The sequence below is a fragment of the Anomaloglossus baeobatrachus genome, chromosome 8 (genome assembly GCF_048569485.1).
Source record: "Anomaloglossus baeobatrachus isolate aAnoBae1 chromosome 8, aAnoBae1.hap1, whole genome shotgun sequence".
NCBI classification, from domain to species: domain Eukaryota; kingdom Metazoa; phylum Chordata; class Amphibia; order Anura; family Aromobatidae; genus Anomaloglossus; species Anomaloglossus baeobatrachus.
The window spans coordinates 101,268,624-101,291,429 of record NC_134360.1 but is presented as its reverse complement, the minus strand read 5'-3'; the positions used below and the strand labels follow the sequence as shown (position 1 = coordinate 101,291,429).

At 50.4% G+C, this 22,806-nt stretch overlaps 1 protein-coding gene across 4 annotated transcripts in view; it reads left to right on the top strand.

Moving 5' to 3' along the window:
- The window catches only part of EP300 (EP300 lysine acetyltransferase), a 508,128-nt gene that overhangs the window by 322,498 nt on the left and 162,824 nt on the right, over positions 1–22,806 (top strand). The window lies entirely within an intron of this gene.

Below are 22,806 nucleotides of genomic sequence, written 5' to 3'. Positions count from 1 at the left end.
CTTCGTCAGGGAAGTCAGAGCCTCTTTACAAAAAGACACCACTGCAAAAACGTCCTTTAAAGTGGGGTTTTCTGGAGCCTGGTCTGCACTATGTGCTTTCTCCACTTCTCCTGTCTTATCTTGCTGCTTTTCACCATCCCCCATCTCATCAGAGCTGGCATTGTCTTCTCCCTCCTCTATCACACCTCTGTTATCTGTATGCTGATGTGATTTCTCTGAAGTCCTGGCAAATTTCTCCAGCTTTTCAGCGATCTGCATCCTCTCCTGACAGGCTGCATTAACTTTCTCAGCTTCCTGCCTTATCATGGCACCATCCTGAGAGCTGGGGACTTTCCCGCCTCCATTATCTTTTTGCCTGTGACTGACCATGGCACCTCTCTGCATCCACCAGACTCACTCCAGACAAGTCCTCACCACCTTATCTTCCTGACAGCCGGCTGAGGCAGTGATAACAGCGGTATTCAGGGATTTATCAAGGGAGTTTGCAGGAGATCTCCACAAACACGTCTCTTCACATTGCCGTCCAGGCCACGCCCCATACTGTGATACTCTTGAGGTACGAGGAGATCTGAATACATTAGCAGTACGGGGAGATCTCTCGCTATATTAGAGGTATGGAGAGATATCTAGGTATGTTAGAGATAGAGATGTCCAAATACAGCCCCAGACAGAAGCGGACAGTTAAAAATATTCAATGCCAGAGATTTGGCACATGAATTGTTAAAGAAATTCTGATAGAATATAGCATTTACTTGTAGAGACATTGAGAAAGGAAATGATCAGATCAGTTAGGTTTCCCAGATAAAGTATTGAGGGTTTTTTTCCCCCTCAATATCAGGATATTTGCTACATTTAGAAAATATTAGCGAAGTCTGAACTTAACCCCTTCACGGTCTTGCCATTGTTTTTTTTTTTTTCCATATCTCAGACGGAGATACCCAGCATGTATAGATTTCATTTACTTTCACTGGTGAAAAAAAAAATACAGAAGTTTATAATCAAAGAAAAATGCTTTTGGCGCCATTTTCCAAGAACCGTAACGTTCTAATTTTTTCAAGATCCGGGGCTTTACGTGTGCTTTAATTTTGCTTCCTAATCTGACGTTTTATTTATACCAATTTTGGGCAGATGCAACGTTTTGATCGCCTCTTACTGTATTTTAGTGTAATGTTCCAGTTGCCAAAAAGAATGTAATTCTGGTGTGTTAAATTATTTTTTTCGTTACACAGTTTACCAATCGGTAAAATTTATTTTATATTTTAATAAGTTGGACCACACACACACACACACACACACACACACACACTTTTCTTCGGCGCTCCATTGGAAGACCCAGACGATTGGGTGTATAGCTACTGCCTCCGGAGGCCACACAAAGTATTACACTAAAAAGTGTAAGGCCCCTCCCCTTCTGCATATACACCCCCCGTGGATCACGGGCTGCTTCAGTTTTCATGCTTTGTGCGAAGGAGGTCAGACATCCATGCATAGCTCCACTGTTTTTAGTCAGCAGCAGCTGCTGACTATGTCGGTTGGAAGAAAAGTGGGCCCATATGGGGCCCCCAGCATGCTCCCTTCTCACCCCACTTTTGTCGGCGGTGTTTGTTAAGGTTGAGGTACCCATTGCGGGTACGGAGGCTGGAGCCCACATGCTGTTTTCCTTCCCCATCCCCCCTCGGGGCTCTGGGTGAAGTGGGATCTTACCGGTCTCCAGGCACTGAGACCGGGCTCCATCCACAGACCCGGAGATCCTGCTGGATATGGAGCTGGGTATCGTCAGGGACAGGGCCCTGCTACATTAAGGTACTCTGTGTCCCCGTACACATCGCGCACACACACACCAGCATTGCTGGGAGTGCTAGTGCGCCGGGGACAGCAGCGCGGAGCGCTTGTGCTATTATTCACTGCAGCTTAGCTGAGTGAATTTATATGTTAGAAACTGCCGCGCCGGCCGCTGCGGGGTGTTTTACACTGTGGCGCGGCTGGGACTTGTGGTGCGCCGGGGACTTCCGCGCTGGCCGTGCACATAGGACGGCCGCGCTTATTACTCGAGTCCCCGGCTTTGCGGCCTAGTTTTCGCTTCGTTCCCGCCCCCAGCCCTGCCAGTCAGGGGAGGGGCGGGACGCTGTACAGACAGTCAGCGCCAAGAGCTGGAGTCTGCTTTGCATTCTCCAGCCCCCTTCACTGGACTCAGTGGGACGCCAGTTTCCCGCTCTTGTCTAGGGCACGCCCACGGCCCGCCCCTCTTCACAGGACCCTGGCAGCCATTCCTGCACGCAGTCTGGGCTGGAGAAGGGAGACAAGCTCTGGGCAACCAGTCACAGGATTCGGGCGACCACACACCCGCCTTTGTGCGGGCGGTAAGCAGCACCTGAAGTGCTGACCCCACTAATGCCATTTGTACTTTATGCCTAGATGGCTAGACTACAGCAGCAAAAAGCAAGGGTGCTAAGGCACAGGCTTTCTAGGCTGCTTGTATTGCATGTGCTGAAGTGTTCATTTGTACTTTATGCTGGTATGCTATACACTGCACTGTACGGTCGCTATTCTTGGCTATATACTCCTAGATGGCTGGACAACAGCAGCAGAAAAGCAGGGGTGCTAAGGCACAGGCTTTCTATGCTGCTTGTACTGCATGTGCTGAAGTGTTCATTTGTACTTTCTGCTTGTATGCTATACATTGAACTGTACGGTCGCTATTCTTGGCTATATGCTTCTAGATGGCTAGACAACAGCAGCAAAAAAGAAAGGGTGCCAAGGCACAGGCTTTCTATGCTGCTTGTACTGCACGTGATACTGTTCCACACGGCAGGTTCCACTGTCCCCATTGTGTGCAATGCTCCCCTGTAGCACTTGGTCAGCCGGGGTCTCTGCTAGAGGTGGCCAAAGGAACCACCTGTGAACCCTGTCCAGGGACAGGGACGGAGTTGCAGTTTCGGCTGATAGGTCTGTGACTGTGACTAACATCTTAGAGACTTGGCAGTCCAGACGGACCATGGGCAATGTTGATACAATGCTCCCTGGCCGCCCTCATTTGGAACAAATCAGTGCTCCGGGGGGGTCCCATGCATCCCAGGGCGCAGGCTCTGACACGGACGACAGTCCCAGACAGTCTAAGCGAGCTCGCTGGGAGCGGCACTCGGCTTCATCACTGGTTAGGGTCCCAGCAGGACTCTCTGTATGATGAGGCAGACGTAGCTGATCAGGACTCTGATCCTGAGACCGCTCTCAATCCGGATACTCCGGATGGTGACGCCATAGTGAATGATCTTCTAGCGTCCATCAAGGGAATGTTGGATATTTCTCCCTCAGCTCCTCCGGTGGAGGAGTCAGCTTCACAGCAGGAGAAATCCCTTTTCAGTATCTCAAGCGTATATTGAGTACTTTTCTGGCCACTCTGACTTCAGAGAAGCAATCCGGAAACACCACACTTATCCAGATAAGCGTTCTCCAATCGTATTAAGGATACACGTTATCCTTTTTTCTCCCTGACGTGGTGAAGCGCTGGACCCAGTGTCCAAAGGTGGATCCCCCAATCTCCACGCTTGCGGCTAGATCCATAGTTGCAGTGGAAGATGGGACTTCACTTAAAGATGCCATTGACAGACAGATGGTCCTCTGGTTGAATTCTGTCTATGAAGCTATCGGCGTGTCGGTTGCTCCGGCATTCGCAGCCGTATGGGCATTCCAAGCTTTTTCAGCTGGTCTTGCGCACGTGGACACTGTCACATGTACATCTGTGCCGCAGATGGCGTCCTTAACCTCGCAATGTCTGCATTGCGACTTACGCTATTAATGCTGTCCTGCACTCTACGAGCCGTACGTCAGTGGCGTCCGCCAACTCCGTGGTTTTACGCAGAGCCTTGTGGTTGAGGGAATGGAAAGCAGATTCTGCTTCCAAAAACGTGCTTAACCAGTTTGCCATTATCCGGTGACAGACTGTTTGGTGAGCGATTGGATGAAATCATTAAACAGTCCAAGGGTAAGGACTCTTCCTTACACCAGCCCAGATCAAACAACAACAGAGGAAGGGACAGTCGAGGTTTCGGTCCTTCCCAGGCTCGGGCAGGTCCCAATTGTCCTCGTCCAAAAGGACTCAAAAAGCTCAGAGAGGCGCAGATTCCTGGCAGGCTCAATCACGCCCAAGGAAGGCAGCCGGAGGAACCGCTACCAAGGCGGTTTCCTCATGACGTTCAGCTCTCTCTCTCCGCATCCGCGGTCGGTGGCAGACTCTCCCGCTTTGGCGACATTTAGCTGCCACAGGTCAAAGACCGGTGGGTGAGAGACATTTTGTCTCACGTGTACAGGATAGAGTTCTGTTCTCGTCCTCCGACTAGATTTTCAGAACTTCCTCACCTCCCGACCGAGCCGATGCTCTTCTGCAGGCAGAAGGAGTGGTAATCCCTGTTCCTCCTCAGGAACAAGATACGGTTTTTACTCCAATCTGGTTGTGGTACCAAAAAACGACGGCTCTTCCGTTCCGTTTTGGACCTAAACCTGCTCAACAAGCACGTGAAAACCAGGCGGTCCCGGATGGAATCCCTCCGCTCCGTCATTGCCTCAATGTCTCAAGGAGATTTCCTAGCGTCAATAGACATCAGGATGCTTATCTCCACGTGCCGATTGCTCCAGAGCACCGGTGTTGGCTACGATTCGTTATTGAAGACGAGCATCTTCAGTTCGTAGTCCTGCCCTTCGGTCTGGCGACAGCCCCACGGCTTTTCACAAGTTCATGGCAGCAGTGGGAGTAGTCCTGCACTCTCAGGGTCACTCTGTGATCCCTTACTTGGACGATCTACTTGTCAAGGCACCCTCTCAAGAGGCATGCCAACACAGCCTGAACGTGGCGCTGGAGACTCTCCAGAGTTTCGGGTGGATCATAAACTTTTCAAAGTTAAATCTGACACCGACCCAATCGCTGACATATCTTGGCATGGAGCTTCACACTCTCTCAGCGATAGTGCAGCTCCCGCTGGCCATACAGCGTTCACTACAGACGGGGGTGCAGTCTCTCCTTCAAGGCCAGTCACACCCCTTAAGACGCCTCATGCAGAGGCAGTCCTTTTCGCGCAGTTTCATCTGCGTCCACTTCTATAGGACATTCTTCGCCAATGGGATGGGAAGTCAACGTCCCTAGACAGGAACGTACCCCTTTCTCAGACGGGCAAGGACTCTCTTCAGAGGAGTCCACCCTTCAGATCAATGTTCTGGAAATCTGGGCAGGGTATCTTGCCCTGCAAGCCTTCCAGCAGAGGCTGGAAGGCAAACAGATCCGAATTCAGTCGGACAACTTCGCAGTGGTGGCATACATCAACCACCAAGGCGGAACACGCAGTCGGCAAGCCTCCCAGGAAGTCCGGCGGATTCTGATGTGGGTGGAAGACAGAGCATACACCATATCCGCAGTTCACATCCCGGGCGTAGAAAACTGGGAAGCAGACTTCCTCAGTCGCCAGGGCAGGGACGCAGGGGAATGGTCTCTGCACCCGGACGGGTCTCAAGAAATCTGTAGCCGCTGGAGGAGGCCGGACGTCGGCCTAATGGCGTCTCGGCACAACAACAAGGGCCCGATTTTCATGGCGCGGTCTCACGATCAAAGAGCTCTGGCGGCAGGCGCCTTAGTTCAGGATTGGTCGCAGTTCCAGCTACCCTATGTGTTTCCCCCTCTGACACTGTTGCCCAGAGGGCTACGCAAGATCAGCTCCGATTGCCGCCGCGCCATCCTCGTCGCCCCAGACTGGCCGAGGAGGTCGTGGTCCCTGCATCTGTGGCATCTCACGGTCGGCCAACCGTGGGCACTACCAGACCGGCCAGACTTACTGTCCCAAGGGCCGTTTTTTCCATCTGAATTCTACAGCCCTGAACCTGACTGGTGGCCATTGAGTCCTGGATCCTAGCGTCTTCAGGATTATCTCAAGACGTCATTGTCACCATGAGACGGGCTAGGAAGCCGACGTCTGCCAAGATCCACCACAAGACGTGGAAGATATTCTTATCTTAGTGCTCTGCTCAGGGAGTGTCTCCCTGGACATTTGCATTGCCTACTTTTCCTTCCTTCCTGCAATCTGGTTTGGGAAAAGGTTTGTCGCTCGGCTCTCTTAACGGACGAGTCCCAGCGCTGTCTGTATTCTTTCAGAAGCGCATAGTACGACTTCCTCAGGTACGCACGTTCCTGCAGGGGGTTTGTCACATTGTCCCTCCGTACAAGAGGCCGTTAGACCCATGGGATCTGAACAGGGTACTATTTGTTCTCCAGGAGCCGCCCTTTGAGCCTCTGAGGGATGTTTTCATTTTCTCGACTTTCACAGAAAGTGGCCTTTTTGGTAGCGGTCACGTCTCTTCAGAGAGTGTCCGAGCTAGCAGCGCGGTCATCCAAAGCTCCCTTCCTGGTGTTTCACCAAGACAAGGTAGTGCTGCGCCTGCTTCCGGGGTTTCTCCCTAAGGTGGTATCCCCCTTTTCATCTCAGTCAGGATATCTCCTTACCTTCCTTTTGTCCTCATCCAGTTCATCGATATGAATTGGATTTGCATTTGTTGGATCTGATGAGAGCGCTCAGAATCTACATTTCCCGCACGGCGCCCCTGCGCCGCTCGGATGCACTCTTTGTACTTGTCGCTGGTCAGCGCAAAGGGTCGCAGGCTTCCAAATCCACCCTGGCTCGATGGATCAAGGAACCAATTCTTGAAGCCTACCGTTCTGCTGGGCTTCCGGTTCCATCAGGGCTGAAAGCCCATTCTACCAGAGCCGTGGGTGCGTCCTGGACATTACGGCACCAGGCTACGGCTCAGCAGGTGTGCCAGGCGGCTACCTGGGCGAGTCTGCACGCCTTCACCAAGCGTTATCAGGTGCATGCCTACGCTTAGGCGGATGCCAGCCTAAGTAGAAGAGTCCTGCAGGCGGCGGTTGCCTCCATGTAGGGAAGGGCTGTTTTTACAGTCCAAACTTGAGGTATTAATTTACCCACCCAGGGACTGCTTTTGGACGTCCCAATCGTCTGGGTCTCCCAATGGAGCGCCGAAGAAGAAGGGAATTTTGTTACTTACCGTAAATTCCTTTTCTTCTAGCTCCAATTGGGAGACCCAGCACCCGCCCCTGTTCCTTCGGTATTTTTGGTTGTTCGGGTACACATGTTGTTCATGTTGAATGGTTTCAGTTCTCCGATGTTCCTTCGGATTGAATTGTTTAACCAGTTATTGGCTTTCCTCCTTCTTGCTTTTGCACTAAAACTGAAGCAGCCCGTGATCCACGGGGGGTGTATATGCAGAAGGGGAGGGGCCTTACACTTTTTAGTGTAATACTTTGTGTGGCCTCCGGAGGCAGTAGCTATACACCCAATCGTCTGGGTCTCCCAATTGGAGCTAGAAGAAAAGGAATTTACGGTAAGTAACAAAATTCCCTTCTTTATTGCATTTACTAGAGGACTTGAAGCTGTGATCATTTAATCCCACGTGCTGTAGAGAACAGGACATCAGCAGAAATTATGACTTCTTTTGAGCGCTGGCTCGCAGCTGCCGTTCACTGGAAGATTGTGATGACACACGGGTCATCAGCTGACCCCCTTTCCTGCCGGGACAACCCATCGACTCCCCAAGATCTTGTCAAGGGACTGCTGATGAGCCGGCACTTTTTAAATCCTACTGTCAGAGATTGACAGGTTTAACTCGTTAACTGCTGCGGTTGGATCCACCTGCAGCTGATAGTAGCACAATGACGGCTGATCAGATCAGCCAACATCTGCAGGGCAAGATGCAGGCTCATCGTGTGAGCGTGCATCAAAGGCAGGGACACAACCTTTTGAGGTAAATATACGTCAAAAGTCAAGAAGAGATTAAAGGCAATGTATCAGATACTTTGTATCTCAAACAAATCCAGGTAGGCGGTCTCTCATTTCACTTTTCTGAGTTTCATGGCTCATGTACTGGCCACAATTTCTGGATTGGGTGCATTAATACTGACCCGAACTTGAAAACCCCAATTTGTGCCTACGAGGCTATTGATTTTTGGGTCAGGAGATCAGCGGCTGCTCTAAAAGTCGAAGTCCGTACACAAATCGTTAAGTTCGGACTTGTGATATCTGCTTAATTCTGAAACCCTTCATCATGTTTCTGAAAAAAACATGGCTGGGGGAAAAAACATGGTTTGTGTGGCCTCTCCTTTTAGTCAAGAGGAGTTGTGAGAAGCCAGGATGATCTGACCAGTAGATTCCTTCTTTTGCCCATATTATTTTTTAAGAATCATAGAATGGTAGAATTGAAAGGGACCTCAAGGGCCTCTTTCCCTGCTGGGCTCCTTTTCCAGCTTGTTTTTTCATGAAACACCTCTGCCTTTTAAATTACAAAATATCTTTGTGGTTGTGGCGGCAAGAAACGGCTGATAGTCTCCTTTTGATGGACCTCCTCAAAGATCATAGCTCTATGCTTTTCGGTTAGTTCTGTCAAGGGAGGAATTTGCGTCGAAGACTGCTAATGGAGTCCTCATTTGGGATATCCAGAGACGGCGCCGTATTGCCGTATATCAGTGCCAATATATATATCAATGTATATAAGACAAAGAACACAGACATGCTCTCTTTTCAGCCAGCGTCACCAACTGAACTGGTTTCATTCGATAGATCCAATTATACAGTAAGTTAGCATGAATAACCTTGAAGCTAACGAAGGAGTGCTTTCACTCCCCAATTTCTCACATCACACTCCTGCCCTCCCGTACATTCCTTTTGTGTGAACATTACTGATAAGAGTTTGTAGCTTCACATTTTGGCTTCATCATCTTTGGTTAACTCCTTCATGATTATACAACTTTGAATTATACTAAAGGTCTGTGCAATGGCTACATAGACAGACAGATAATTATACAACTACATTTTGATTAGTTATATACACAGATATTCTTATTACGTTTAAACAAACATACTACAGCTCAGGTGACCTCCACAGTCCCCCCTTAATAAAATATCTGTGAATATTATTAACCTTAAATGTAGAAATTTTCCCCATTTTAGATATATTTTATTATTTGGGACTTATTTGTGACTTATTGCCCTTGGGACTTTAATTATATCTATATCTATATATGCGGGCTTTTTATGAGATCGGTTTAACGTAACACTACAGACTTTAGCTCCCCCCTTAAATACTTATTTTTATTTATTAAACATAACTATGATTTATAGGGGCTGTTAGAATTGACGTTATTACTCTTATTAGGGCACATTATCTTGAGTAAGAAAAATTTAATCTAAACCTTATTTGAAAATTAGCACATAATTAAAAACAAAAAAAAACAAAGGACATTTGGAAATTGTCCATGGTTCTTCTTTCCGGATATGAAACAAAAAGGAGGCTGCTTGGTCAGTGCTAGTCCAGTTAGGGCCTGTCACGAACCACCGGGGGGGTCACTCAGAAATCCCCCGCGCTGGCTACCAGTACGTCACAATCGGGGGGTAACAAGTGGGGGTCACCCCTCCTTTATACCTCCCGACCGACAGACAGAGCACGTGACGCGCTCTCTAGCGCCCCTCTTATAGTCAGGCCAATTATGGAATTGCCCGACAATAAGCAAGGAGGCCGCTATACTACTTATGCCGATTATTGAAGGGTCCCCGGTGAGAGTAGGGTATATATTCCCCCGACCTCCGCGGGCGGAATATATAAAACCTCCCCGAATCTCACTGGCCTCCCCACAATAATCCTTGGCACAACTCGCTGCCACCAACCGCTTCACGGTAACTATTAGCCGAACACACAGACGTGGGATTCAAGATCGAGATAACAGAACAGCCCAAGATTAATTATATAATTTAATCAGCCTAAAGCCACACTAGAAAATACAATATATACAATAGGAGATCTACAGAATATACATATGTCAGAGTACAGTTACAGATAAAGCATGGTTTACAAACAGGCATACACAGTTCCAGCAGTTACCTTGTGCGTCTGGCCACAGGGGGGCGCTGTAGACCAGGTTTCTAGGATCCTTCCCACAGATGTTTCCTACACGTGACCCCCAGCGAAAGAACCCTGGAAAATGGCCGAAGTAGGGTTATCAACCTGGGCAAATCCAGGTCCCCTCCTACCTTAGTGACCTCAGAGGGAGCACTGCTCCACCCCTGGCTGGAGTTATGGACAATATCCACAACATGGAATATGGGCCATAACTTTGCCTGGGAGCGTCGTAGGCGGACGCCAACGCTCTCATTGTGACAGTTATGAATTTAGCTACAGAACGAGAGGACTCATGACTTGTCTACTAGTTCCCCATTGGCTGATATCACGCCTGGGGTACTTCCCAATGTCCTACTCCCATAAAAAAGGTGTGCCAGCATCGTCCGCATGCAGAGACACCATTTTTATGGTTGCCATATTTATCGGAAATATGGCTTGCGAGATATGAACCATATTTTACTGGAGTCGTTCTGTCTGGATACTTCCAAGCTTTGCTAATTAGATAGCAGCCCCTACCACAGGGTCACGGCAGGGAGTCATCCTGTGTCCATTGTTCCCACCTCATCTAATCTCCATATCACAGGAGATGGCCGTTGGAGGTGTAAGTGGAACACAGACCAGTTCCTTTGACACCTATCTGCTAAACAAACCGTTTATCCCTGTGGTAAATTTTCTGATTGAAGGAGTTGTGTGAAGGAAAGGGGGGGTGACACCAGGAGAGGGCTTCCTGACATAACTTGAATATCATGATTTATCGTCATATCTCCGGATTTACCTCACACCTCCCCCCTTTTGAGGGCGCTAGGGGGCAGCACACTCCGGTGTTCCCCCGTGCGCCCGTCCGCGACCTCTCCTTGTCGGGACAGCCCGTCTGCGTTACCGTGGTCACGGCCCCTTTTGTGTCGAATGGTGAAGTTGTATTGCTGGAGCGCCAGGCTCCATCGCAACAACCTGCCATTCGTCCCGGAGACAGTGTGTAACCAGCTGAGGGGATTGTGGTCCGTCTCCACGATGAAGTGGCGCCCGTATAGATAGGGTTGCAGACGCTGCAGGGCCCACACTATGGCCAGGCACTCCTTTTCCATCGTGGAATAGGCCACTTCCCTTGGTAACAGCTTCCTGCTCAGGTACAAGACTGGGTGCTCTTGGCTCGCAGAGTCCACCTGGCTGAGCACCGCACCGAGGCCGAAGTCACTGGCGTCGGTCTGTACTACAAACGGCCGCGTGAAGTCGGCTGCCTGTAGCACGGGCGGGCTGGACAGGGCGTCCTTTAGGGCCCGGAAGGCTGTCTCGCAGTCCATTGTCCAATCGACTGCAGAGGGCAGCTTCTTCTTGGTGAGGTCCGTCAAGGGCTTTGCCAGGCTACTATAGCATGGAACAAACCTCCTATAGTACCCAGCGGTCCCCAAGAAGGACATCACCTGCTTCTTGGTCCTGGGGGTGGGCCAGGACGCGATGGCCTCCACTTTCTCAGGCTCGGGCTTCAGTGTTCTCCCGCCTACCCGGTGACCGAGGTACTGGACCTCGCTCATGGCCAGCTGACACTTTCCCGGCTTGATGGTCAAACCTGCCTGGTGGATCCGCCTGAGCACCTGTGCTAGATGCTCTAGGTGGTCCTCCCAGGTGGGACTGAAGACGGCAATGTCATCCAGGTACGCGGCCGCGTACCCTTCAAGTCCCTTGAGCAGGGTGTTGACCATCCGCTGGAAAGTGGCAGGGGCATTCCTCATCCCGAATGGCATCACCGTGGACTCGTACAGTCCAAATGGGGTAATAAAGGCAGAGCGTTCCCTGGCCTTGCGAGTTAGGGGGATCTGCCAATATCCCCGGCTCAGGTCCATGATGGTCAGGTACTGAGCCCCGGCCAACTGATCGAGCAGGTCATCGATGCGTGGCATTGGGTACGCATCGGCGACCGTGACAGCATTGAGCCCCCTGTAGTCCACGCAGAACCGAGTGGTTCGGTCCTTCTTAGGGACGAGGACTACAGGCGAGGCCCAAGCGCTGTTGGATGCCTGGATCACCCCCAGCTTCAGCATCTCGTCAATCTCCTGGCGCATGTGTTGCTGCACCTCCAGGGAGACCCGATATGCTGAACGCCTGATCGGGGGATGATCCCCAGTGTCCATGTGATGGACAGCCAAGTTAGTCCTTCCGGGCTGGTTGGTAAACAACCCCCGGAAGGGGTGTAGGGTGGCCCACAGCTGGGACCGTTGGTCCTCCAAGAGCTGGTGGCCAACCTCCACATCCTCAATGGATCCGCCTGCCCTAACCTGGGCTAGCATATCCAAGAGGGTTTCCGCTTCTCCCTCCTCGGGCAGGTTGCACACCGGGAGTGCACATGCCTCCCGCTCATGATGTGCCTTCATCATGTTCACATGGAAGGGCTTCCGCCTTCCACGGGCAGGGTCCAGGGTGACCAGGTACGTTACAGGGTTGAGCTGCTGGTACACGAGGTATGGGCCTTCCCAGGCTGCCTGAAGCTTGTCCTGTGGTACGGGGACCAGTACCCACACCTTTTGACCCACTTGGTAGGTCCTCTCACAAGCGTTCTGGTCGTACCAACGCTTCTGATCGGCCTGGGCTTGAGCCATATTGTCGTGTACCAGTTGCGTCAAGGCCTGCATTTTGTCCCGGAAGCGCATGACATACTCGATAACCGACACTCCAGGGGTGGCTAAATCCCCTTCCCAAGCCTCTTTCACCAGAGCCAGGGGGCCCCGCACACGTCGCCCGTACAGGAGCTCAAACGGTGAGAATCCTGTTGAGGCCTGTGGAACCTCCCGGTAAGCAAATAACAGGTGTGGGAGATACCGCTCCCAGTCACGCCCGTGGGAGTCGACCAACATCTTAAGCATCTGCTTTAAGGTGCCATTAAACCGCTCGCACAGGCCATTAGTCTGTGGATGGTACGGGCTGGCCACCAGATGTCGCACCTCGACCTGCTTACAGAGGGCCTCCATCAGCTGGGACATGAATTGGGTCCCCCGGTCAGTGAGCATTTCCTGGGGAAAACCCACTCGGGAGAAAATCTCCAGCAATGCGGTGGCCACCTTGTCAGCCCGAATGGACGACAAGGCCACTGCTTCTGGGTACCGGGTGGCATAGTCCACTACCGTCAGTATGAAGCGTTTCCCGGAGCTACTGGGGATGGCCAGCGGGCCGACCAGATCCACAGCCACCCTCCTGAAAGGCTCATCGATGATGGGCAGAGATACCAGTGGGGCTTTGGGGTGTGGCCCCGCCTTCCCCACTCTCTGACAGGTTTCACACGAACGGCAGTAGGCAGCCACATCGGCCCCCATTTTTGGCCAGTAGAAATGCTGGTTTAACCTGGCCTTGGTCTTAGCGATCCCTAGGTGTCCGGCCATCGGAATCTCATGTGCGATCCGCAACAACTCCGTCCGGAACGGATAGGGTACCACTAACTGTCGGTCCCTGGGCCACGCCTCCGGTGAACCCTGCTGGACCGTGACCCGGTACAGCCGTCCTTGGTCCCAGACCACTCGCTCCGGGTCAGAGTCCAAGGGAGGCTGTGCCGCCTGCACCTTTAGAGCTTTCAGGCTGTCGTCAGCTTCTAACGCTGCCTGAAACCCCTGACTAGATGTGGCCAGAATCGACGAGACTGTCACATCTTCGGTCAGTACCCCGGGACCTGTGTCCTGGCCTCCACCTGACTCGGCTGCCACTTGGTCAGAAGGGGAAGAGCTATCGGACCTCCGGGAGGCCCCTTGGCTTCCAGCACTCCCACTGCGGGTGACAGCGGCCACAGCCGCTGCGACCGTGGGTCGTGCCTGCTCCTCCTCCGTTCCTGACCAAGTCGCCGGTTCAGGCAGACCTACCTGGCTTCCTGACACCCCGGTTGTGGGGGAACCCTGCACCGAGATCTTACCTGGGAGCACTTCCGCTCCGGTACCGGCCCCAATCTCACCTGCCTGTTCCCCCCCTGCAGCAACAGAACCCCGCTGTGAAATCTCTGGGGACCCCACATTTGCTGTGGTAGCCCCCACCCCACACACTGGTCCTCCCCCTGCAGCACCCTGCTCTCTGCTTATCCCTGCAGAGGGCAACAGATCCCAGCTCATAGGCTGATTACTTGTAGAGGCATTGTCACACCTTTCTCTGACCCCCTCCCCTCCTGTCACAGCTGCAGCTGTGTGTGTGTCTATGCAAGCAGAAAAATCAGAGTTCACTCCCTCCTCCCTTACATCATTCATGGAGAACACATTAACATTGTCCGGAGGCATGTCAGTACTGGCTGAAGGGTCAGCCCTTGGGGGGGGGCCCAAACTGGGAGGTTATCTGCCCCAAATCTGTCCCAAGTAACACGTTTGCGGGGATCCGATCAGTTACCCCCACCTCTCTCACCCCTCGCCCTGCGCCCCAGTCCACATAAATGCCAGCAACAGGCAGCGCCGGGTCAATGCCTCCAATCCCGGAGACAGCGAGGGTTTTTCCAGGGATCAAGTCTTGGGGGGACACCATCTCAGGCCGCACCAGAGTCACCTCCGAGGCGCTGTCTCGCAGTCCTATGGTCACAGACCGGCCGACGGTGACAGGTTGGAAGCTGTCCAGGGACCTACCACCACCCCCACCCACACAATACACCTTGGGCGGCCCTTGGGACGGGGACGGAGCCGGGGCCTTGGGACGCTGAGGGCACATGGCCTTGAAGTGTCCAGGTAGGTTGCACTGGTGGCACCGTCTTGGCTCTGCCACGGGCCTGGAGAGGGGAGTTGAGGGGGACACCCCCTGCAGTCTAGGGGCAGGTGGGGCAGTCGCAGAATTCATCTTACCCCCTCTCCAGGTGCTGCTGGTGGCTGCTCTCCTGGCCTCAGGAGCCCGATTGTTGGTGTAGTCATCGGCCAGGGCAGCTGTAGCCGTGGACCCCTTTGGCTTCTGGTCTCGGATGAACTGGCGGAGATCCTCAGGGCAGTTCCACAAGAGTTGCTCTGTGATGACCAAGTCTAGGATCTCTGGTCCGGTGGTAAGCTGCAGGCCTTGGGTCCAGTGGTCGGCAGCTCGGGCAAGTGCCCGCCGGTGGTCAGCCCAGGAGTCCTTTGGTCCCTTCTGCAGGGTCCGGAACTTCTTGCGGTAGGACTCCGGAGTGAGGTTGTACTGTTGGATCAGGGCCCGCTTGATGGTGTCGTAGCCCTGATCTGCCTCAGTAGGCAAGTCCCCAAGGATTTCCAGGGCCTTACCCCTTAAACGGGGGGTCAGGTATTTGGCCCACTGGTCCTTGTCCAGATGGTGCTGCAAGCAAGTCCGTTCAAAAGCAGTCAGGAAAGAGTCCAAGTCTCCATCCTTCTCCAGCACTGGGAAGTCCTCAACACGGACCTTTGGAAGTTTGGTGTCTTGAAGGTCACGTGTGGCTGATGAGGGCCGGAGCTGAGCTAGCTGCAGCTGGTGGTCACGGTCTGCCTGTTGCTGTCGCTCTTCACGCGCTGCCTGCCGCTCCGCAGCCTCAGCCTCACGCGCTGCTTGCCGCTCCGCAGCCTCACGCGCTGCTTGCCGCTCCGCAGCCTCAGCATCACGCGCTGCCTGTCGCTCACGCTCGGCCATGAGTATCTCGTAGGTATCCCGGTCTCCAGCCATAAGCCTGGCCAAGGCAGCTTGAAGGAGGGCCTCTGCACCTCTCAGGCCGGAGGGATTGGCAAGTGGTGATCTGCGGCACGCTGCAGAGCCAGGTGATTCACTGTCCATTTCAGAGCGGAGGACTGGCATCTGGCTCGTTGAGGACCCTTGGGCGAGCTCCTCCTCATCTTGTCCAGCAGTGCCAGGTTGTGCAATGTCCTCTGCAGAGCTGTTCTCTGGCGTCGGGCTCTTGGAGGGCTCGTGGACAACCTCCTCATCGTCTTTGGCCTGAGCATCGGCCATTCCTTTGGCTTTGCTCCTGGTGCCATCAGCCATTCTTGCAGACTTTGGTCACTGACACAGAACTGACACCTGATGCACCCACACACCTTACAGTATCTGCACTCTGACACTCTAGTGTTGGTCTGGTCTGAAGACCCCAGCAGCCACAGCTGCTGCAGGCAGTCTTTAGTGTCTGGGAGTATGGGTCTCACACTCACACACACTATTATCTCGATCCCACCGCTATGCCACCAATATGTCACGAACCACCGGGGGGGTCACTCAGAAATCCCCCGCGCTGGCTACCAGTACGTCACAATCGGGGGGTAACAAGTGGGGGTCACCCCTCCTTTATACCTCCCGACCGACAGACAGAGCCCTCGACGCGCTCTCTAGCGCCCCTCTTATAGTCAGGCCAATTATGGAATTGCCCGACAATAAGCAAGGAGGCCGCTATACTACTTATGCCGATTATTGAAGCGTCCCCGGTGAGAGTAGGGTATATATTCCCCCGACCTCCGCGGGCGGAATATATAAAACCTCCCCGAATCTCACTGGCCTCCCCACAATAATCCTTGGCACAACTCGCTGCCACCAACCGCTTCACGGTAACTATTAGCCGAATACACAGACGTGGGATTCAAGATCGAGATAACAGAACAGCCCAAGATTAATTATATAATTTAATCAGCCTAAAGCCACACTAGAAAATACAATATATACAATAGGAGATCTACAGAATATACATATGTCAGAGTACAGTTACAGATAAAGCATGGTTTACAAACAGGCATACACAGTTCCAGCAGTTACCTTGTGCGTCTGGCCACAGGGGGGGCGCTGTAGACCAGGTTTCTAGGATCCTTCCCACAGATGTTTCCTACACGTGACCCCCAGCGAAAGAACCCTGGAAAATGGCCGAAGTAGGGTTATCAACCTGGGCAAATCCAGGTCCCCTCCTACCTTAGTGACCTCAGAGGGAGCACTGCTCCACCCCTGGCTGGAGTTATGGACAATATCCACAACATGGAATATGGGCCATAACTTTGCCTGGGAGCGTCGTAGGCGGACGCCAACGCTCTCATTGTGACAGTTATGAATTTAGCTACAGAACGAGAGGACTCATGACTTGTCTACTAGTTCCCCATTGGCTGATATCACGCCTGGGGTACTTCCCAATGTCCTACTCCCATAAAAAAGGTGTGCCAGCATCGTCCGCATGCAGAGACACCATTTTTATGGTTGCCATATTTATCGGAAATATGGCTTGCGAGATATGAACCATATTTTACTGGAGTCGTTCTGTCTGGATACTTCCAAGCTTTGCTAATTAGATAGCAGCCCCTACCACAGGGTCACGGCAGGGAGTCATCCTGTGTCCATTGTTCCCACATCATCTAATCTCCATATCACAGGAGAAGGCCGTTGGAGGTGTAAAGCTGGTGTCACACATAACGACGACGACAACGACGTCGCTGCTACGTCACCATTTTCTGTGACGTTGCAGCGACGTCCCGTCGCTGTCGCTGTGTGTGACATCCAGCAACGACCTGGCCCCTGCTGTGAGGTCGCCGGTCGTTGCTGAATGTCCAGCTTCATTTTTTGGTCGTCACTCTCCCGCTGTGACACACACATCGCTGTGTGTGACAGCGAGAGAGCGACGAAATGAAGCGATCAGGAGCCGGCACTGGCAGCTGCGGTAAGCTGTAACCAGCGTAAACATCGGGTAACCAAGGGAAGACCTTTCCCTGGTTACCCGATGTTTACGCTGGTTACCAGCCTCCGCTCTTGCTGCCAGTGCCGGCTCCTGCACTGTGACATGTGGCTGCAGTATGCATCGGGTAATTAACCCGATGTATACTGTAGCAAGGAGAGCAAGGAGCCAGCGCTAAGCAGTGCGCGCGGCTCCCTGCTCTCTGCACTGTGACATGTAGCTGCAGCACACATCGGGTTAATTAACCCGATGTGTGCTGCAGGAGAGCAAGGAGCCAGCGGTAAGCGCGGCTCCCTGCTCTCTGAACTGTGACATGTAGCTGCAGCACACATCGGGTTAATTAACCCGATGTGTGCTGCAGGAGAGCAAGGAGCCAGCGGTAAGCGCGGCTCCCTGCTCTCTGAACTGTGACATGTAGCTGCAGCACACATCGGGTTAATTAACCCGATGTGAGCTGCAGGAGAGCAAGGAGCCAGCGCTAAGCGCGGCTCCCTGCTCTCTGAACATGTAGCACAGCGACCTTATGATCGCTGCTTCTGCTGTGTTTGACAGCTAAGCAGCGATCATAACAGCGACTTACAAGGTCGCTGTTACGTCACCGAAAATGGTGACGTAACAGCGACGTCGTTGTCGCTGTCGTTTAGTGTGACACCAGCTTTAGTGGAACACAGACCAGTTCCTTTGACACCTATCTGCTAAACAAACCGTTTATCCCTGTGGTAAATTTTCTGATTGAAGGAGTTGTGTGAAGGAAAGGGGGGGAGACACCAGGAGAGGGCTTCCTGACATAACTTGAATATCATGATTTATCGTCATATCTCCGGATTTACCTCACAGGGCCACTTTGTGAACCTGAATAATCTGCTCTTGATAAAAAAAAACAAAACAAAACATGATGAGGCTTCATGTATACAGTTTGTGGCACAGACTTGGAAAAACCTTCTGGGATAATGGGTAGAATAGCGGACGCTTTCTGCTTCGGTTGTGTCGGGTCCATTGGTTTCTGAGATGTGACGTCAACTCGCGTGTGATTACCAGTGCTCAGCAGACTAGGCCGGGGAGACATCAGCCTGATGGGATAGGCTCTTCCAAAACTTTTCCCGAGATGAGAGAATCCATAGCTAGCATTTTATATTAAGGAAAATCACTGAATATATTCATATGAGTTAGTAGGAGACAAAAACATTTGTAAATGGTTAATTACATTAACCAAACCACATTTTTGGGTCTATGAAATGGCTGAATTAAGTATTTCAGGTTACTCAATTCGTACCCTCAACAGTCCCCCCTTGACTTCTGCCATTTCCAAATGCTAAGGGTACTGTGTTCCCTTAGGAAAAGGGGAAGAAAGATCTGTTGGGAAATCCTGCCTGACTGAACGTTGAGGCATGGGTGGAGAGGGGAATGGGATTTCTTCACCGGTTTGAGACCAAGGACCCCTAGGCTAGTCCTCACCCTTTGTAGTTGGACTTTCCCATGTCTCAAGGTTCTCTAAGTCCTCTCTTCTAACTGTTTTGGCAATGATGGTTTGGGACTGTACAGGTTTTTTGTAAAGGATAAATATGAGCAGGACGCTCAGTGCAGCTCCGGTGGATCGACCCTTCTGCAATGCGGGGCGTGAATCCATGTTGTCCTGCCGTTGAGCTTTATTGAAATTTCTGTGTCCTTTTAGGATTAATCAGTCTCCTGAACGAAAACCATATACTACTAACTCTGATTTAGGATCTGGAATTAGAAAATACACTTGTTTATTTCTCTAATTAGTCAATCATATGAACATTATACGTGGTTTGCGCTAGACCAAAGAAAAACATTTTACATTAGAACCTGTTTATTACTAAAGAGAAACACAACACACACTAAAGAGAAATATAACACGCATTGATTTACAACTTATTAGTTTGGGGTTTTTTTTACATACCACTTGAATTATGTGGATTTTCAGCAATGACGTCGTTTTCTGCACTGGAAAACCTCTGACCAGACCTGGAGAGAAATCTACACAACACGCACAGACTTGCATACAACGTGCTCATGATAAACATCTATAATAAGCTTGCAGTCTCTAAGAATGGGTAGAGCAGGTGCAGGGTGTTACTATAGACTCTTTACAGTTTTTCCTCATTGTTATAAGAACGTGTTTCACAATACCGGGTGTGTTTGCCTACCTGGGTACTGAACCCTGGCGTCACCAAAGCGCACACTGATATCTAACTTTCACAGATGTTAGTCCATGTTACTTGGGCCATCATTAAGAAGAGATCTCATGGCAGAGAAAGCTTACCGCCCTTCATCCACAGACCTTCCTCAGTCAGCTGGCTCCCTGCGTCTCGCACTCCACTCCTTATTGGTTCACTTGATCATGTAGGGATTTAAGAACACAAGGAGTGACAGAAGTCACTGACGTGACCGGTGTCACCGAGGCATGGTCTTTATGCATGGTAAAGGACTCCTCAACTCTAGGCCCGTTCACTGCTTCTTGGTCAGCTGCACCTGTGCGGGGATCTCCATCCGATTCCATCAGCTCAGATCTAGACTTTCTTTTCGGCGTACCTAGCTTATTTGACAACAGGAAAAATCTACATCCTACATACATTTTGACTATCTTACCTACCTCTGCTCCACCCATCTAGAGAGGCACTTACGTCACTTCCTGCTGTGCCGATAGGAGGGGAGGGAGTGGCCTAAATTTAGACTACCTCATGTTGTGTAAACTGTGGCATATCCAGTGCAGAATCGACCACCATCTGATTCCATCTATAAAAACAAAGACTAAAAAAAATATAGATTAGATCATTCCTATAACAGACATATATTCCTACATTCATAATCCAATAAACATGACATAACTGTTGCAAAAGAAAGGCCAGCTTTAAAGCCTGCTTTAAAGCCTATCCAATATGTCTGCTGCTGGAAAAATGTAATAGATATCTACTTCCTCCCTTTTTATATACTACTTTGGCAAAATATATAGATCTATAACAGTAAACAATATGATTAACCAACAAATATAACTTATACTCTACTGGGAAATTTTGAAACCTTACAACAGGGTTCATAGATATTCTGTATCTACAAAAGAAAAGGAAAGTAATTAATATTGGCATTTTGTATGCAAAAATAATACAAAACAAAAACATAACCATAAAAACAAAAAAAAAACTAATTTGTATATTTAAAAAAATATACTTTTCCCTGCAAAATTAATTTAATTATTTAAATAGCAGCAGAATACTATTGATAATCTCCTATGAAATTTTGAACTCTAAGGATTAAACAAAATCCACTCCACCAGCCGGAAAAAGCACTTGTTAGTACATAAGACAGAAACAGCTTTGTAAATCTGCTGAAGCTACCTTTTTTTTTTTTTTTTTTTACTTTTCTCTACTTCCTTAATTTTTTATTTTTTTTTTTTCCTGCTCTCTACAACTTGTGACTAGCAGCAGCTTACTGAAAACACTCCCACACATCCCTGCGCTGACTTATGCCCCCCCTGTCTCCTTCAGGATGCGCGATGTTAGAACAGCTGGTGGGAAAAACTGATACAAGAAAAAAAAAACATGGGCAGAACTTTCACTATAGAAATATATAAAATATATTTCTGTACCGTGTCAGCCAGCAGAAACAAAAGTACTACAGAAACATATATTATAGAAACCTTAAGATTGATGGAGTGGAATGGAGAGCATCATTAGAGCGGGTAGCTTGGGACTGGAAATCACTGCAACAAAAACAAGCAGTCCGGGGCTCCCCCCTGTGTCATTAGAGAAGGTTGGGGCAGACTCCTGAGTGCAGCCGTACTGTGGGCAGTATCTTGGGAAATCTCCTGGGACTGATTTAAAGGGATACTGTGATACTCTGGGGAAAAAGCACACCAGGCTTCAGGTAGATCATTACTGGATCTACAGGGAACACCTTTATTGTAAATTTGTGTTGCAAGTTTTGGTTACGGTTTTGAGGGTACCTGGCCAAACACTGAGGTTTGGGGGCGTGACACTTTCTTTGATAGTGACCAAACAAACTGACCACAACGCCAACAATTCTTTTGCTGGCTCTGCTGGTTTTGTTGATTGGGAGCTACGTATATGGGGTTTGGGCCCTGTCGGGGCATGGGCTGTGGTGGGGGCTGCACCAGCGCGGTTGTATACACAAGGGCCAAAAACTGTCTCCTGCTTTTACTTTGGTGAGATTATCCAGGTCCTTCGAGCAGCTGAATATAACTGATGGACCTGTAGCATCTTCCTATAAAATCGCATAGGGTTAATTTCGGGATCTGGCAGGCTGGGGATTAATGTCGCTGACTGGATGGGGTTGAAGGGGACATGTAAATGAGGGCTGTTCCTCATTAGATTCGTGGTAAGGCTCACTATGTGTCCTAAGGGAAAAAGGGGGATCCAAGGGGAGGGGATTGGTAATTGGGGAGTGTGACGGCAGACTGACCGGTGAGGGGAGAGACGACATTGCAGGTATGGGAGGGACCAGGGGTATGCGTGTGGAAAGGGTTAAGGGATGCTGTCTAGTGACTGCAGCATCTGTGAATATCTCCGGGACAGGGGGAATAGAATGGGGATCAGGTTGTGGGGCAGCAACAAAACAACCTGTCGGAGGACCCTCAGATCAGTCCTTAGACTCGGGTAACATATAGAAAAACAAAACATCTTCTCGCTCATCCTCTTCTTTGACTTCAATACATCTTTCTGATAGCAATATCTGCGTTATTCTGTTAAACAATTCAGCATCAATTAACAAGTAATACTCTGAAAATTTACGGGGCATGTCACAGAGCTGAACTGTCTCCAGCACGTGCCCCTCCCTAAGGAATCTTTACTATATCCATTCTGTGAATCCTTAGGTTTCTCAATCTTGACTTTTCCGTTCTAAACATTTTTACTATCTTGGTGGTGTTTGGATTACACTAATATATGAGTATGCGGTGTAAGCGTTAAAGCCCGGCCGGAACTTAAGGCCACACCTCTACGCTAGCTGGCAACTCCTCAGCTATAGCCCTCTCAAACCTGGTCACAGATCTTTCCAAAAATTAGCCCACTGATCTTTCAAAAAATTGATCACAGATCTCGCTAAAAATTAGAGCACTGATCTTCCAGAGCTTGGTCAAAAACTAGCCCAAAACTTTAGTCACAGGTCTTCCCAAAAAAAAAAGGGTCACTGATCTTCCAAAGATTGGTCAAAAATTATTGTAATAAGGGTCTAATAATGATCAGTCTACTTGGAGCGGAGGGAGATCTCAGTCCGCGACGTCCAAACCATCAGTATCTCCAGGTCAGCAG